This window comes from Macrotis lagotis, chromosome 2 (genome assembly GCF_037893015.1).
Source record: "Macrotis lagotis isolate mMagLag1 chromosome 2, bilby.v1.9.chrom.fasta, whole genome shotgun sequence".
NCBI classification, from domain to species: domain Eukaryota; kingdom Metazoa; phylum Chordata; class Mammalia; order Peramelemorphia; family Peramelidae; genus Macrotis; species Macrotis lagotis.
Genome location: NC_133659.1, coordinates 230,963,403 through 230,981,606, shown reverse-complemented (window position 1 = coordinate 230,981,606; position 18,204 = coordinate 230,963,403). Strand labels below are relative to the sequence as shown.

Genomic DNA, 18,204 nt, shown 5'->3' with positions numbered 1-18,204 from the left:
ATGGGGTTAAGTGGCTTGCCCAAGGCCACACAGCTAGGTAATTATTAAGTGTCTGAGGTGAATTTGAACCCAGGTACTCCTGACTCCAAGACTGGTGCTCTATATCCACTGTGCCACCTAGCTGCCCCAGCTACTGCCCTCTATTCTTGATTCCTTTGCCCCTGTTTCCTGTCACCCATGTCTTATCAAACCCTAATTCTGGTTAGCTTCCACCAATCTATCTCATTTTTTTCAATATATAGATTCTAAATTGAGCTGGAGAAAAGAATAAAACTATTCTGATTATGTCTACTAAAAATGTAGGTTATCTAATATAAACTGTGTTCTTACTCCAGCAAAACAATTCTATTATTCTTCCCTAATTGGCTTTCTCTCACATTCCCCATAGTGGTTGCTCCAAATTTCCTCCTTTCTTCAACCAACACTTACCATCATCATCCTTACCCTCATAGCTGAGGATCACACTTCAGCAGCTTTTTCTTGATGTCATGAAACCAGTTAACATCATCTTTCAGTCTCTTTTCTTTACTCCAGTTTCACTCTTCATTACCCTTTTCATCAGAATCAAACATTCTCCATGTATCCTTGGGTATCCCTGGATATCCCTATCTCCTTCAACAAATTGTCCTTAAATTACCTCCTCTTTATAATCTTCAATTTCATTTACTGGTTTCTACACTACATGTGCAAACATGTCCAGCTCTTAATCACCCTTACAAAAATCCTCACTAGATTTTTTTTATCCATTCAAGGTATTCTCTCATGTCTCTCTCTTTTCACAGTCACACCTCTGCACTTTTCCACTTTGGGTAATCTAACTTCACGTAATGAAAACTGCTCTCTCCAAAGTCACCAGTTGATTTCTTAATTATTTTATCTGATGGTTTTTCCTTAATCGTCATATTTTATCTCTCTACCATTTGCACTGTTGGTCAACCTTTCTGTATACATTTTTTTCCTAAGGTTTTTGTGGCAGCTCTACTGGTTTTTCACCTGCTTATCTGACTACTTCTCAATTTCTTTGCTGGAGCATCATCCGTCTGCTACCTCCTAACTCTAAGTTTGCCCCCTAAAGATCTGTACTAGGTCCTTTTCCTTTTCTTTTTTCTCTCTCTACATTTTTCTCTCTTGGTGACTTCATCAGCTCCTATGGGTTTAAATATCATCATTTTGCCTATGACTATCAAATGTACATATATATAGCCCTAGTCTCTCTCTTCTGAACTCTAGTCTTGTAAAACTTACTGTCTAGGGGGCATTTTGAGCTGGATGTATGATAGGAACCTAAGTTAATGACTCCAAACAGAATTCATCATCTTTCCCCCCTGAAATCCACCTCTCTTTTTTACTTCCCTATTTCTCTCCAGAGTGCATACCTCCATCTTCATAATCATTCAGATTTAAAACTATATAATCATTCTCAATTTCTTATGACATATATCTATTCAACTGCCAAATTTTGTTTCTGTCTCCTCAACATTTCTTATGCCTTTAATCCTTCTCTTGGGTCACTCAGTCACATTCTATTTAAGACGCTCATTACCTCTTGAATAGATGATTGAAAGAGCACTCTAATTAGTCTCTTGGCTTCAAGTTTCTCTCCTGTCCAATCTACCCTCCACATAGCTGTTAAAGTGATTTTCCTTAAGTGCAGATTTGACCATATCACTTCCCTAGAACACTGACTCTATTTGATTTTTAGAGCCCTTATAACCTGGTCTCAAACTACTTTTATAGACTCATTCTATGATATCCCCACAAAAAAAATTATGGATAGGCCAAGTTGGCCCTTCTTTCTATTCCTCACTTTGGATGTTCCATCTTCCATTTCTATGGTTTTATCTTGGCTAACCATTCCCCATGACTAGAAGGAAATGCCTCTTCACCTCTGGAATCCTAGTTTTTATCTTCAAGAAGTCCCCAGATGTGAATGTCCTCCCTCCTCAAACTATTTTGTATATATTCTATATTATAATAGATAAATACATGTCTATATAATACATACATATTGTATAGATAAATACATATTGCATAGACATATACATATATATATATATATTCGTGGATGTATACATATACATACATCTATATGCTTTGTCTACTTAATGAATTATAAACTCCTTGAGGTCAAAGACTGTTTTATTTTCCCTCAATAGCTCCAATGCCTAGGAATAAAGCTTACATTCTATGATGGGAAGGGTGGTGTGTGTGTGTGTGTGTGTGTGTGTGTGTGTGTGTGTGTGTGTTTGTGAGAGAGAGAAAGACTTGTACATAGGAAAATAAACACAAGGCATATGCAATAATTTCTGAGGAGGATGAATGGATGGGAATCAATCTGGTCTCATAAGAGGTGACATTTATCTGAGTTTTGAAGTAAGATAGGGATTATATGAGGTGAAGGTAGGAGAGTATGTTCTAAGCATCAGGAAGAGATTGTGTAAGGATCTGGAGATAAGTGATGTTTATGGGGAATAGGTATAGAGAAACACAGAAAGGGTATGTGAAGGAGAGGAATATGTTTGTCCTTCATTTTTGAAGAAGACCATGACATCAGGAAGGTGATCCCATGACAAGCATGTGAATTGGATTTGAGTGAGGGGGGTCTGTGCTAAGTCACCAGCCTCATTTTCTCCTCCAGAGCCATCTGAGTCCAGCGACCAGACATGAATCAAGATGACTAGAGATGGCCTTGTATGAGAGACAATCAAGGTTAAGTGACTTGTCCAAGGTCACACAACTACTAAGTGTCAGAGGCTAGATTCGAACTCCCATCCTCCTGAATCCAAGGCCAGTACTCTATCCACTGCACCACCTAGCTGCCCATGAAGGAGAGGAATATGTAATATTCCCAGTCAGGTAGGTTGGAGTCAGATTGTGAAGGTCTTTGGAAACTAAATAGAGGAATAGGAGCTTGTGGAATAGTCATAGCTTCTGATCATGGTCAGACTAAATCACTTTGGCTGCTGTGTGGAGGATGAATTGGTTAAGAGAGAGTGGAGGCAGCTAGACCAATTGGGAGACTTCTTTTTCCTTTTTTTATTCTCAAGTACCTATTATAGTGTTGGCAAATAATAGGTACTTAATAAATACTTGTGGCATGAATTGAATGAATGTGATAAGGCCTTTGGATAAGGTCAGGCAGGTAGATCCTCAGGGCTGGGCAGCTACTGAAGCTACATCCAACTCTGCCACAGATTCCTGTTCATATACCTTTGGTGACTGTTCGAACCTTTGGAGCTCACAAGATTGTTTTGTCTTCTGTACTCAATCTCTTATCCACTATGTTAACCTGTCTGCCAATTCTCTGTCCTCCCAGAGTCTCAGTTTCTTCACCGATTAAGAACAAAGGTTGGGGCGGTTAAGTGGTACAGTGGATAGAGCACTAACCCTGGAGTCAGGAGTACCTGGGTTCAAATCTGTCCTCAGACATTTAATAATTACCTAGCTGTGTGGCCTTGGGCAAGCCACTTAACCCCATTTGCCTTACAAAAATCCTTAAAAAAACCAGAGGTTGAACAAGATCCCACAATCTCAACAACCTACAATATTGAGTCATATCTTTTTTTTTCATTTAATAAAAGAATGCAAAAGAATTCTTAAGATTCAGAGCTGGAAAATATTTTAGAGATTATTTAGTACAGGCCCTGTGTTTTATGGATTAAAAAAAAAACAGAAGGCTTGGGGCAGGGTATAGGATAGAGTGTTGTCCCTGGAGTCAGGGTGTTCTGAGCTCAAATCTAGCCTCAGACACTTGATATGTGTGTGACTCCTCTTCACCACCAAAAAAAAAAAAAAAAAAAAAAAAAGCAAAGGAAAATAGAAGGCTAGAGAAGTTTTATCCCTTACCTAAGATCAGAAAAGTAAGTGAAGTAGTTAGCCCTAAGCTTGGAGTCAGGAAGACCTAAATTCAAATCCTGGCTCATATATTTAACAGCTGTCACCCTTGGGAAAACCATTTAATTTCTCTTGGTCTCAGTTTCTTCATCTGTTAAAATGGAGATAATAATGGTGATAATAACTCCCAGGGTTGTTGTGAGGATCAAATGAGAGAATATGTGTTGAACACTTGTCAGTGAGTTGTATACAAATGCTAATTATTAAGTGACAGAGTTCTCATTATAAATTCAAAATCATTTCCTTCTCTATAAGGTGAGGAATTTTGATTGGACAACCTCTAACTTTTTCCAAACAGTAATAATCACTTGTTCTTTGATACTTTGTGGTTTCCCAGGGCCAGTCATATTGGATACTGAAGAATATTGGAAAGAGAGATCTTTTTGATCAATAATCCTTCAATGTTTAACAAATTCAGAATATCTGAGACTAGAAAGTCTGGAAGATAGAAACAATTCCCCTTTATTCTCTATTCCCCCCAAAATTCCATGATCCATAGAAGGACTCTTTACATTAATAAAAATAACCTCAACTAAAGACTACTTTCATTAGAAATTGTAAATTAAACCAACTCCCAAAGAAGAGTTGAAGACTCCTAATCCAAGGTGTATTTAACAAGGCTTTCCACTGGAGGGCAGTGCTGGACTTGCTGTGTTACAAGTCCAGGCAAACCAATCTGGTTTTGTACTTCTTTAAATGTGCTACGAGATGGGGATAGGTTGAAGAGGAAAGGAAATATGCCCATGGAAAGAGCATTACTTTTTTTTTCTAATCACGAAGCTTGAAATGAACACCTAGTATTTGGTTAATATTATTAAAACAAGGACCCATCCTTGGCATGGTTTTGGAGCAAATTATATTTCATGCTATTGACGATCATATTAATTTGCATTTTGAAAGCCTTCATAGTTTTTTCTTATTTATTGGTTAGCGTTGAAGGTTTTCAAAGCAGTTCTTCATAACAGATATCAGGGAACAACCCTGTAAATATTTTTATATTTTTTAACTTGATGAAAAAACTTGCCTGTTGTCACAGCTAGGAAATAGAAGAGCAGTTTTCAGGCTAAGGTCCTCACATTCCATATCTAATATTCTTACCACTATGCCAGGCTGCATAGACTTTCCTTTTCCATTTCCCCAACAAAACTTCCATCAGTTGAAATCTGCTTTAAGCTCAGATCAAGGATAATTGTGTGGAAAGAGGGAAAGAAATTTTATAGAATAGCTACCCACACTAGGATGGGTGCCTTGTGGTCTTAATTCTGGTTGTCTTAATTCTCAGCATTTTTTAACCTGATATGGTCAGAAGTCATGTAAAAGTGGAAGAAAGAATGTTGGTTTTAGACTTAGAAGATCTATAATCTCGGTATTATTCTTCCTGAACTTCACTTTCCTCATTTATAAAATGGCAGAAATTTGTATTACAGAAGAATATAATTCTCAGAGATAAGGAAAGACAACTGAATACTTGGCACTGTCATATTACCTAGCATTTATAGAAAGATTTAAGGTTTGTAAAGCATTTTGAAATATTATATCTTTTATTCTCAAAACAAACTTGAGAGGTAAAAAGTTTATAATCTAAGGAGGAAGAAACAAAGGAAATCAAAAAGAGTGATGTGGGACTGGAGAAGAAGATATCTGGTGTGGAGGGCATGGTGGAGTCCAGTTCAAAGAATATAAGCTTGATGGTTGGACTGCAAGTCCTCTTTAATTGGAGGCTTTAGGAGGAGTTCTTTATTGTCTTATAGTCTTCCAAACAGAGTGGTGGAGATTACTGAGAATACTGATGAGGTATGAGTATCAAAGCTGATGCAATCTCCCAGGATGACGAATTTTCCTGGAAGCATGATAGAAATCAGTTCAAGAAGTAAAAGCTTGTGGGAAGGCAGTTGATAATTCCTTGCTGAGGGGTACTGAGGTTAATCTGACAACAATAGAAAGGTTGACTATATCTATAGTTTATGTACCCAGGCTTTGATTGAGAACCTCTGAAGGCACATCAAACTGATGTTTACTACTCACTTCTGATATGACCACAGAAAATAATTGCAAAAGAAACTAAGAAAAAATTTCTCAGGATTATGAATTTCAACCAAGATAGACAGATAGATTGATGGAATATTAAGTGCTTATTGTTTTCCTGACACTGTGCTACATACTGGGATACAGTATGTAAAAGAAGAAGATAAGACCATCCTTACTCTCAAAGAGCTTATGTTCTAAGAGGAGAAGACAAAACATAAAAAGAAATGGGAATGCAGCAGGGAAAGGGAAGTATCTGGGTGGGAATAAATCAACTAGTGTGGAGACAAGTGACTAAGTAGAAAGTGAAGTGTGCGGAGTGTCTGGGGCTCCTCTAAATATTTTTGTCCTCAGAAAGGACAATGATCAATGTTGGAAGAGATGTGAGAAGTCTGGGACACTAATACATTGTTGGTGGAGTTGTGAACTTATCCAACCTTTCTGGAGAGAAATTTGGAATTATGCCCAAAGGCCAATAGAAATGTGCATATCCTTTGATCCAACAATACCATTACTGGGTCTATACCTTGAAGAGATCATGAAAAAAGGTAAAAATATCACTTGTACAAAAATATTCATAGCAGCTCTTCTTGTGGTGGCAAAGAATTGGAAATTGAATGAATGTCCATCAATTGGGGAATGGCTGAACAAATTGTGGTATATGTACATTATGGAACACTATTTCTCTATTAGAAACCAGGAGGAATGGAATTTCAGAGAAGCCTGGAAAGACTTGCATGAATTGATGCTGAGTGAGATGAGCAGAACCAGAAGAACTCTGTACATCCTAACAGCAACATATGGGTAAATGAACTTGCTCATTCCATCAGTGCAATAATCAGGGACAATTTTAGGGTACATGTGATGTAGTATCCAGAGAAAGAACTGTGGAGTTTAAACAAAGACCAAAGACTATTATTACCTTCAATTTCTTAAAAGGTTGCCTTATGTATTACATAATTTTGCTATCTCTAATATTTTATTTTTGCTTCAAGGATATGATTTTTCTCTCAAAACATTTACTTTTGATCAATGTATAGCATGGGGAAACAATGTTAAGATTATCAGACTGCCTTCTGTGGGGGGAAGTGGGGAGAGAAAGGAGGGTCAGGAAAACCCTTACTAAAAATGATAGGCAGAAACTACTATTGTATATACTTGGAAAACAAATATATGGGCAGCGAGTAAAGCAACTGATAAGGGTTGCTAAGAATGTTTTTTTTTCCCTTGGATTTTGTTATTAAGAAAACTTTACATTGAAAAGAAGTGAAAATAGTCAGTAAACTGTCTAAATATACCAAGCTGGATACCAAGGAGAGTAACTAAAAACATATAAAGAACAGCAATTGTAATATTTAAAAATCTAGGGAAAAAGTATGATAAAACCTCTGGCCTTAGGTATGTATGTATAGTAATATAAAGATAAAAGTCAAGGTGAATTAGAGCATCTACTACAAGAAAGCTAAGTTAACTAAAATAGGTATCACTGAGCTATGATTAGATTATAACTCTAGAAAAGTAGGACATGGTTATAGTAAAAATCCAAAGTATCTTCCAAAGGAAGAAGACAGGTAAAAAGTGATAATGGGAGTAGTGAGGATAGTATTAGTCATTAAAAAGACACATTTCTGTGAGGAAATCCAGAAACCTGGAAGAAGACAGCATTTGTCTCAATAAAAGCAAAAATAGAGTCATCACAGACCATTAAAGACTAAAGACCATTTGGACAGAAAGAGAAAAATTAAGGAGTTTGAGAAATAGGTTATAGTAGTGATGGAGACAAATTATCCAGATATTTGCTTGAGTTCTCTTTCTCTGCCAAAAGCAGGGTAGCCAGTAACTTTTTGGTTTCCTTCATGTTATGAGGCTGTCTTATTGTGGCTCACAGGGAGGCAAGAATACTTTTCTAGCATCTCCCTTTCCCATCAATCTCCAAAGAAGACTTTTGCTCCTGTCAGGAACAGAGAAGCAGGAGACTGACTTCTCTGCTCTTCTCAGAAAAGATATACTGGGCTACAATTATATTTATCTATTCCTGATTTGTCAAAGGATGTAATTTTTGAGTTCAAGCTATTGCTATCAGTACATCTCTCTCTGACTTTACATTATGCAAGGGCAGCGTGTTATTGATCTCCACAAGGAGAAAAGTTTATATATCAATGGACTTCGTTATAGAAATTACTTACTCAATTGATACTTAATTATAATTTCATTAAAAGGAAAAAGAAGGGGTGGCTAGGTGGTGCAGCGGATAGAGCACCGGCCCTGGAGTCAGGGGGACCTGAATTCAAATGTGACCTCAGACACTTAAAAATTACCTATCTGTGTGGCCTTGGGCAAGCCACTTAATAATTACCTGTGTGGCCTTGGGCAAGGCACTTAACCCCATTGCCTTGCAAAAGCCTAAAACAAAAACAAAAGGAAAAAGAACCAGCAAAGGGAAATTCTATTCTGGATCTAATTCTAATTAATAGTCAAGAATTAATTGTGAGGTAGAATAATAAATACCTTGGATAGAAGTCACCATTTTTTCCTAGCATTTTGATAGAGAAGATGAGATCCAAGTTTAATCTGACTGTACTCTAGATTTTTGGAAAATAGAATTCAAAAGGTTTAGAGGAAGAAAAGGTAGGATCCCATGGATTAAAAACCTAAAGAGGAAAACAACTCAGGAAAGGATAGAAAACTCTTTGTAAGGGAACTCTAAAGGCATAAAGTTAATAAGTTTTATGCTTGATATCAGATAGCTCTGTGCTAAATGCTGTAGTAAGAAGACTTGACCCTTTCTATCTGCCAGGAAAGAATGTGCCATCTATTTGAGGATGCAATATTACCCCAAATGAGCAACACATCTCCTTCTATATCTTACATCAACTGTTCTCCTGACACATAACTTTTATCAATGTAGGCTTAAAAAAAACTTAGCAAGAGATCCCATATAGAAATACTCAAACACCAGCATTCCTCATTCATTGTAGAATTTGGAAACCAGTAAGTTCTCCAAGTTCCTACCATCTGTAACTTTAATTTCTCTTTTTTTCATAATGCTTCCTCAATTCTAATTATCAAGTTATAGTGTAAGTTGTTATCAAGATGTAAACTGCTTTTCCTGTGATCTTTCTCATAAACCTTTATCCCTTCTCAAATTGCCTATACTCATCACCAGACTCAATCCTCTTTAACCTGTTCCTGCCCTGTACCATTACGACATTTGGAATTTTTCTTCTAATTTCATTAAGATTTCTAAATCCTTGAACTTTTCTTCTAGGATTTTTTTCAACCTCCATTCAAATCTCCTTGAAATTGAGCTTTCTTGTTTGCCTCAGTTTCTCATCTGTAAATGAGCTCACAGAAAGTCAGACATGACTGAAACAACAACAAAGGCAGGTAGGATAATGTAATAAGGGCAATAATGAATTCTGCCCGACAGGAAGAAAATGGTGAAGAAAAAGACGACATTCTTCCCCCCTCACCAGTGCCTTGTCCCTCATGAAATACTTTAGTACCTTAATTTAAGCCCTCATTCTCACCTGCCTGGATTTTTTTCCTCTACTTTTCTTTCGCTTCCAATTTATTCTTCAGCTATTTATAGAGGATCAAACTTTATGGACAGATTTGATCAATATCTTCCCTAAATACAAAACCATTAGATAGTTTGATGTTGCCTACCGAGAAAAGTTTGAATGCCTTTATTATTCAGATCTATCCAAAAATATGGTACTGCTTCACTACTATACCTTTATCTTAGATTATTTTTGTTGTTCAGTCATTTCTGATTCTTCAGGACCCCATTTGGGATTTTCTTGGTAAAGATACTAGAGTGGTTTATCATTTTCTTCCAGTTCAATTTACAGATGAGGAAACTGAGGCAAACAGGGTTAAGTGATTTACCCAGGGTCTCACAGCTATGCTAGCTTTATCTAGCATCTTGAAGTTATATTTAAACTCAGGAAGATGAGTTTTCTTGACCCCTCCTCTAGCACTCTATTCACTGTATCACTTAGTTGCCTTTGCCATACTAATCTGCATTTACTCAAGGAAAAAATGGACTCCTCTGTTCTCTGTACTCTCCTTCCTCCAACAGTGTATTTCTCTCGCTATGCTTTTACTTATGCTGTATCTAAAAAAAGTAAAACCTAGCCCTCTACCAGTTGAATGTTTATCCATAAACTCAAGGAAGCCTACTTTAGCTCTTCATTTGACAATGATCTTTTCACTTTTGATTTCAAATAAAATTGGGAAGACAACTCTTGAGAATTTGTCATTTTTATTTTGTGTTATCATCCTTCATATATTTATTAAGATTTTATCTGCCACCAAAATAGATTGCAAATTTTAAGAAAAGAAGGGAGCTGTGCTCTAGATTCTCCTGGATCTCTCATCTCTTCGGCTGTTGATTCAAGCTCCTTCCCTTCCTCCCCACCCCCACTTTCCTGCTGTGTTCTCATTTTTAGAACCCATTGACTAGTGCCCAAATTCTATTTAACCACTTCTCTCCATCTCCCTGTAGTATTTGATCCAATTTACCTTATCTTCAATACTCTCTCCTTCTTAATTTTTTTGTGTTATTCTTTTTTTCCTAGTTCTCCTGCTATCTATTTAATCACTTCTTAGTTTTGCAAGATCATCCTCCACATTATACTCTTTATGCACAGTAGTGCTCATATTGTCTCTTCTTCTTTTGTCTCCATAGTCTATTTGTTCTAATTCTCATCAAATTTCTTGGGTTCAATTATCATTTCTTTGCTGCTGGACTTATTTACCCAGTTTATATTGCAAAGATGACTTCGTACATTTCTAATTAATTACCTAAAGGCACCTCAAATTCATCGTGTCCAAAATGGAACTATTTCCTTCCTCCAAGAATCTATCTCTCTTTCAAACTTCCCTTTTCTTGTTGAAGGCTTTCAAAAATTGAATCTCTAGTCCTCAGTCCTTCACTTTATATAACTTGTCATAGCCAATCACGTCAAGTTTTGTAGATTCTAGCTGCACAGTATATCTCACATTCATCCCTTCCTCTTTACTCACATGGTCACCAATGAAATTCAGAGTTTTTCTTTTAGTCTACTGCCTAAGCTTTTGAATCCATTCTCTGCTGTCCTTAATCTGGTTTTCTCATTACTGCCATGATACATTTAATGTAGCAAATTTCATTAGTGTCTCATTTTTAAGAAATTGCCACAGCCACCCCAAATTTCAGCAATCATTACCTTGATCAGTCAGTAACCATCAACAATGAGGTAATACCTTTCACTTGTAAAAAGATGCTACTTGCTGAAGACTCATAAGCTTTTACATTTTTTTAGCAATAAGGTAATTTTAAATTAAGGTATGTACATTTTGTCATAATACCATTGTACATTTAATAGACTATAGTGTAGTATAAACTCCAGGAAAAATACACTGGGAAACCAAAAAAAATAGTGACTCACTTTGAGATATCCCTCTTACTGTACAGGTCTAGAACCAAATCTGCAATATTTCCAAGATATTGATATGCTCTATCTGTCCAATGGACTGTAAGATGCTTAAGAGCAAGGATTCCTTTTTCCCTTTTTAAAAATTTTATTTATATTTCCAAAACTTAGCAGAAACTAACATATATTGAGCATTTAATAAATATTTGTTAGGTTTGATTAAATTAGTAGATACTAATTGATACACAGAACTGGATCCTTCCTCTTACCTTGAGGAATTCACTCTACTTTGGCCCAACTGAGAAGGTTTCTTGGTTGTTGGGGGGGGGGGGTTGAGTTTTTGGTGGGGAAAGGAAAGGAGGGAAAGAGAAAAATATTTTTTAAGAAAATGAACTCTGAAAATTACCTTTGCATGAGATGGTTTCTGACTTCTTTTCCCCATGTACAGAATTTCCTAGTTACAGATTTGAATGAAGAAAATGAGTTCTAGAAATGTAGACTCGCTTGCTTATGTCTTATGGTTTAGTGAGTCATGTTGTCTCACCTGTGCTCTTTGACACCACAGACTGGTTTTTGTCTTTTTATCCTCAAGACTTAGCATAGTATCTGGCACATAGAAGATACTCAAAAAAATGCTGATTGAATGATAAATGAGACTCTAATATACACTAATATATCACATAATGCTACTTTCCTTGGGTTTTATCAGAAGATCTTCATAAAAACAAAATGAACTCTAGTTTGAGAGCTTATCATCATAAGCAGTAGAACCAGGATTTGGACCCAATTTTTCTCAACATTAGGTATTTTTTCCACTACACCAGGATTTACAAAAACCACAACATGAATCTGATCAAATTCATGTGGTAGTTATAGATGATAACAGTTAGTTTAAAAGGAAAGAGACTATCACTATTTCTTTATTCACTGTTAAGATCATATGGAATGAAAATGACCCTGGGTTACTAGAAGATCCCTTTTTACCTCTGGAGATAGGCAAATCTTACTGGTGTCCCCAAAAATAATAATAAATGACAGATGAAAGCAATTCCTTAGGTCAACAGGTCATTTAAAGGAATAACCTTTCTATAATGAAAACATTGAAATTGCTCTTGAGGGGAAAAAAGACAAACTATCCACTCAAAGAGTCAAAGGCAAATTTTTCACGGGGAAATTTTTTAGAATAAATGTTAGTATCTAATTTCTTGGAATTTTGTTTTTATTAACTTTATAAAATTCCAAATTTAATCAACAGTAAGTAAGATAAGTATTTCCATATGTAAAACAAATCTGAAAAATAGAATTATGCATGAAACTGTGAATCTATTTTGTGGCAGTTTGTTTTTGTTTATAAATATTAATATATTCAATTTTTTCAAAGCTATCCTTCTTGTTTCCCATTTACCTATGCATTTTTAAAAATGCTTCAATAGTTTCTTTCTTACTCTTCTTATCTTGCTAATTCCATTTCTAAATACAATTCTTTCATAATTTCCCTCCAGCCCTCATATTTTAAAAATCTGTTATAGTCAAACAAATAAATTTCCTCATTGTTTATATCCAAAAATATTTGTCTTCTTCTGAACCTTGAGCTTATTACCTTTCTATGGAATTTTGATTGACCATTGCATTGATCAGAATTCTTGAGACTTTCTAAGTATTTTTTGTTGAAATATTATTATCATATAAATTGTTCTTGCTTTAACTGATTTTACTTTATATCAGTTCATACAGACCAACCCAGTATTTTCTGAAATCAACCTTTTGATTCTTTTTACAGTATAAATAATATTCTATTACATCAATATATCATAATTTGTTCATCCATTTCTCACTTCTGGGCTCTTCCTTAATTTCCATTTCCATAAAAAAGAGTTGCTGTAAATATTTTGTATGTCCTTTCCCTCCTTTTTTATAAAATCATTTTGGGCATAGACCTAATGCAGACTCTGGAAGAATTTCAAATTGCTTTTGAGAACAACCACATCAATTCTTATTTCTACCAACAAAGTATTATTGTGCCTGTTTTATAGCAACTCCAACCAAAATTTTTCATTTTACCCTTTTTGACACTTTTACTGACTATAGCAATGAAATAGAGCTTTTAGAGTTGTTTTAATTTTCATGTCTGATATGTATGGAATTTTAAATTTGTTACTCTGTTTTATTAGCAGGATTCTTTATAAGAATGCTGATTTTTTCTTTTGATATATTGATTTTGTTATGTATTTTACTTAGCGGTTCCCAAATATAAGGCAAAGTTTCTTGTCTGGATGCTGAAAAGAAAGAACATTTTCCCTAATTGTTAACTGATCAAATTTCAAATTTAAGAAAAATTGATTGTGTATTCAATATGTCAAATAATTTTCTATAATGGAGGCTTACAATAAGAATAATTTAGATGTTTTTGTAGGCTAGCAGACTTGATACCTGGAGGGAGAGAAAGTAAGATTAGAAGGAGCAAGGAAAATCTCTTCAACTAGAGTGGGTAAAGTGGAATTATTTACTTTGGATTTTATATTTGGAATTCTAAGACCAATGAGAAATCTAAGATATTTTCTCTTTAATTTATTTAATTCCCCAAATCAATGAAATTATTTAATTATTTTAAATATTGTTTTTCAATTTAGAAAACTATTTCTTTTTATTTATTTATTCATTTATTTATTTAGGTTTTTGCAAGGCAAATGGGGTTAAGTGGCTTGCCCAAGGCCGCACAGCTAGGTAATTATGAAGTGTCTGAGACCGCATTTGAACCCAGGTACTCCTGACTCCAAGGCTGGTGCTTTATCCACTATGCCACCTAGCCGCCCCAAGAAAACCATTTCTTAATGGTAAGAATTTAAAAGATTCAAAATGAGCTCTGAGAAGAGAGGATTTGCCCATTTGCAAATCAGACATTTTCTATATTTTCTATATCTTCCACCTAACTTATGGAAATATTGTAAACTGTAATTTGAATTCAACAGTTATATACTGAAGTACAAAAGAAAAGCTAATTTTTATTCTCCAGTGTTCCACACATAGAATGTGATGGAAGGAATCAGAGATGGGATGTCCTGCTCTCTTCCTTAAGGCTCTAAGCCAGTTGCTACTAATCTTGTCTCAGTTCATTCCTTCTCCTCCCCTAACCTTCCTTTTCACTCACTATCCTCTCCTCTAACTTTATCATCATCATCACATCCCTCATCCCACTCATTCCCTTCCTCCACTTCTAAAAAGTTTCCAAGTCACTCACCTATTTAGTAACAGGAAACCTTCAGCTGTTTGGGTCAGAGGTTGGAAAGACATCTCTTGACTTTTCTCAGTTCTTTTTATTGCCAGTTTCTTTACAGAGGTCTTAAACTGAAGGTAGATAAAGCGGGGAGGCTGTGATTTGTTGTAAGAATTTCACATTTCTAATTTCACATTCTAAAATTCTACTTAGAAAGCTTATTTTGATTTTTTCCTGAAATTCCTTTTTCTAATCATTTGCTTTTCTAGTCACTGATTTTATGTTTAAACCTAAGGGAATATTTTTCTTTTACTAATGATAATATTGTGAGCAGAATTTAGGCAAAAAGAACAAAGCCTATCCCTGCTCTCCATCTTCTTAGGAAAAGAGGAAGGTTCAGAGGCCTCTGACGTATCTCAGGATGTGATGACAATGAAGAAACTGGAAAATAGTTAAGATCAATAAATCAGTATATTTATAATAAGTATGATAAAAACTATATTCACATTGCAAAATCTATTTTGTTGGTATTGTTTTTACATTTCTTCCTACATTTCATGAAATATTTGTCCTCAAATGATCTTATTTTGGTAGGGATTAGTTGGAAATCGAGTAACACTAAAGATCCTGATACCTACTTCTACCCTAAATATTTATATAAACACCCATTGGAAAATAATTTGCATTAATATTAGAACATAGTAAATAGGATGGCAGGCTTTGTGTCATAATGAATAGAGCACATGCTATCAATAAGACTTGAATTAGAATCCCATTTCTGACACTTATTAGTTATGAGATTTTAAAAAGTCACCTCACCTGCTCAAGTCTCAATTATTTTATTTGTAAAATGAGTAGGCTGGACTAGCTAAAAGAATTTTAAGGTCCCTTCCAGCTCTACCTCTCTGTTGCTAGGATTGATTACATTTACCTGATATGACACAATTAGATCCAGTGAAATTCATCAATTAAACATGTACAATACCTTCAGGGAGAAGTAAATATATTGAAGGGTCTCCAAGGTCCAGTTTCTTAATTATCTTAGCTCAAATGCAGGCTTCTTGTGTCTTAGACCTGGGAAACATTTGTTTGTTTGATGCCAAGACTCTAGGATAGGGTCACTTTACAAACATAGTTACAAAAATGTTAGTGTAATACAAGGCTCTGGATGACTCTCATGGAAGGTAATCTGAGGACTCAATGAGTCTACCAGGCATGTCTTCCTGGCTCCCTGTGCTTTGCAGAGTGCCACCAGCACAAGCTGAAAATCCCACAGGGGCTGTATTTTAGAAATGAATTGCTGTAGCCACTCAGTCCATTCCTGGGCCTACCCATCTTCAGGATCATTTCAAAGGGACTTTGATCCTTTTTTTTGGGGGGGGGACTGGGGAGGGAGAGGATGATGCTGAGAAAATATCAACAATCAGAATAAAAAGACAATAATTTCCAGAATTATCAAATGATCTTTCACCCATGGAATGTCATCTAAACATTAAAAAAATCAACAAGGAAGAAATAATTTTTAACAAGGAAGATAACTTAGAATTTACTCATTGTCTTTTGAGAGATTGAGTAGAATGGTGAAGGAAGAATTGGCTTCTAGGAGAAAGACAAAGGGTTCAAGATTTCCCTCTGACAAGTCCTGATTGAGTGATCCTAAGCAAACTGCATGGCCTCTCAGTGCTTCAGACAAATTTCTAAGATTATTGTCATTATGACTGCCTATTCGCTTTGATAAAGGAGTCTTCTCCACCAGAAGTGTCAAGTTCATGACTCTCTGGCAGTAAATTACAACAAAAATCCTGAAATCAGATTGAACCAGATTAAAATGTAAATGGGATATGTTTAACAAAATGAATAAAAAGACAATACAGCATATATGATGCTAATTTATGGCATTCTGAGTCACAGTGCTGCTGACAGGGATTCCTTTCTTTTTGAGTTTGCCACCATTATCCTACAGCAATCAAACCAAAGATCTGAAGATAGAGTTTTTTTAAGTTATAAGCCTCCCAATTTGCTAGTCAAAAATTAGTTTTCTTCCATAATTTACTCATACAAATGAAGCAAGTTGGTAACACAAAGGTGTTAGCAACAATAGCATTTTACAACTCTTCAGCTTATCATGCCATATTTGCTCACATATCACAAAAGAGTATAGTTAAAACTGACCCAAGGGGGAAACCATATCATTAACCCTTTATGTTTCAAATATGGCAAGATTCTAAATGCTGGGGATACAAAAAGAGGCAAAGGACAGTTGCTGTCCCCAAGAACTCAAAATCTAATTAGAGAGATAACAACTGAAGAATCTTGGCTCCTGGGATATGAAGGAGCAGTTGCTTATGTAAAATTCCTTTTAAGAGTGATACTTTTCTTCTTTGTTAATGAAGATAAGGAGATTTTTCTGAAATTTTGAGGACATTGAATAGAGGCAACAATAAAATCTTATTGATTGTAATTAGCATATATGTTATATATATATATATATATATATATATATATATATCATGGCACATTATCTCATTTGACCTTCACAGCCACTCTGAAATGCACATTCTGCAAATACATTTTATTCTTAATTTACATATGATAAAGCATGTGTAAATTTCACACAATTAAATGGCATGCTTTAGTGGAAAGGGTCTGGATTTGGAGTAAAAGAGATCTGGTTCAAATCTGCTTTAACCATCTACTAGTTATGGGACAGTGGCTAAATCACTTACTTCCCTGAGTTTGTTTTCTCACCTGAAAATAAGGATAAAGATTATTTATAGTATCTACCACATACATCGTTGTGAAGACTCAGTTACACAAGTAGAGTCTGAGCCTTCAGTCCCTGCCTGCCTTTTCTGCTTTATGTTTCTGTTCTGATAAAAGGAGAATAAATAGCTACTCAGAGATGGAAAAATCTAATCTTGGTGGCAACCTTATTCAGGATTATGCATGTGTGTGTGTGTGTGTGTGTGTGTGTGTGTGTGTGTGTGTGTGTGTGTGTGCAAGAACAAGCAGGCCAGTATGGTAGATTAGAGTGTAGGTGAGCAATGTGTAAGAAGATTGGAAAGGTGAGAAAGAAACAAGTTGTAATGAGATTTAAATGTCAAAGGAGTTTATATGGGATAACAGAGGTATTAAGTTGACCCTAGAGTTTATTAAATGGAGATTGGGGAAGAAAGGAAGAGAAAGTGTTGGTGACATAATTAGACATGATTTAGGAAAATCATTATGTTGACCATGTGGAGGCTAGATTGGAATTGGGAGAGGCTTGAGGTTTAAGCTAGAAGTGATAAGGACCTGAATAAAATCTTTAGCTCTGTGAATAGCAAAGATTAAAAAAAAACCTATGAGTGAAGTTGTGGAGATAGAAACAATGAAATTTGCCAACTGATCGGATATGTGAGGTGAGGAAAAGTGAGGAATTAAGGATGACCCAGGCTGAGAATCTGGTTGATTAGAGAACAGGTGGTTGCCTCCACAAGTACAGCTAGGTGGAAAGAGCACCAGCCTTGAAGTCAGAAGGATGGCAGTTCAAATCCAGTCATACATTTGACACTTACTAGTTGTATGATCTTGGGCAAGTCACTTAACTCTGATTGCCTCACATTCAGGACCAATTTCCATTTGTCTATCTGGCCACTGGACCCAGGTGAC

General features: G+C 35.6%; 1 protein-coding gene and 1 long non-coding RNA gene across 4 annotated transcripts in view; one reads left to right on the top strand and one right to left on the bottom strand.

Annotated features, from left to right (window-relative positions):
- The window catches only part of LOC141514352 (uncharacterized), a 29,120-nt gene extending 13,496 nt beyond the window's left edge, over positions 1–15,624 (bottom strand). For all 3 annotated transcript variants that reach the window (XR_012476009.1, XR_012476007.1, XR_012476008.1), the window contains exons 1-2: positions 15,539–15,624; positions 14,578–14,994 (exon numbers count right to left, since the gene is read on the bottom strand). This is a non-coding gene — a long non-coding RNA (uncharacterized LOC141514352). The remainder of the gene's footprint in view (positions 1–14,577; positions 14,995–15,538) is intronic.
- The window catches only part of LOC141514351 (myosin-2-like), a 125,739-nt gene that overhangs the window by 40,146 nt on the left and 67,389 nt on the right, over positions 1–18,204 (top strand). The window lies entirely within an intron of this gene.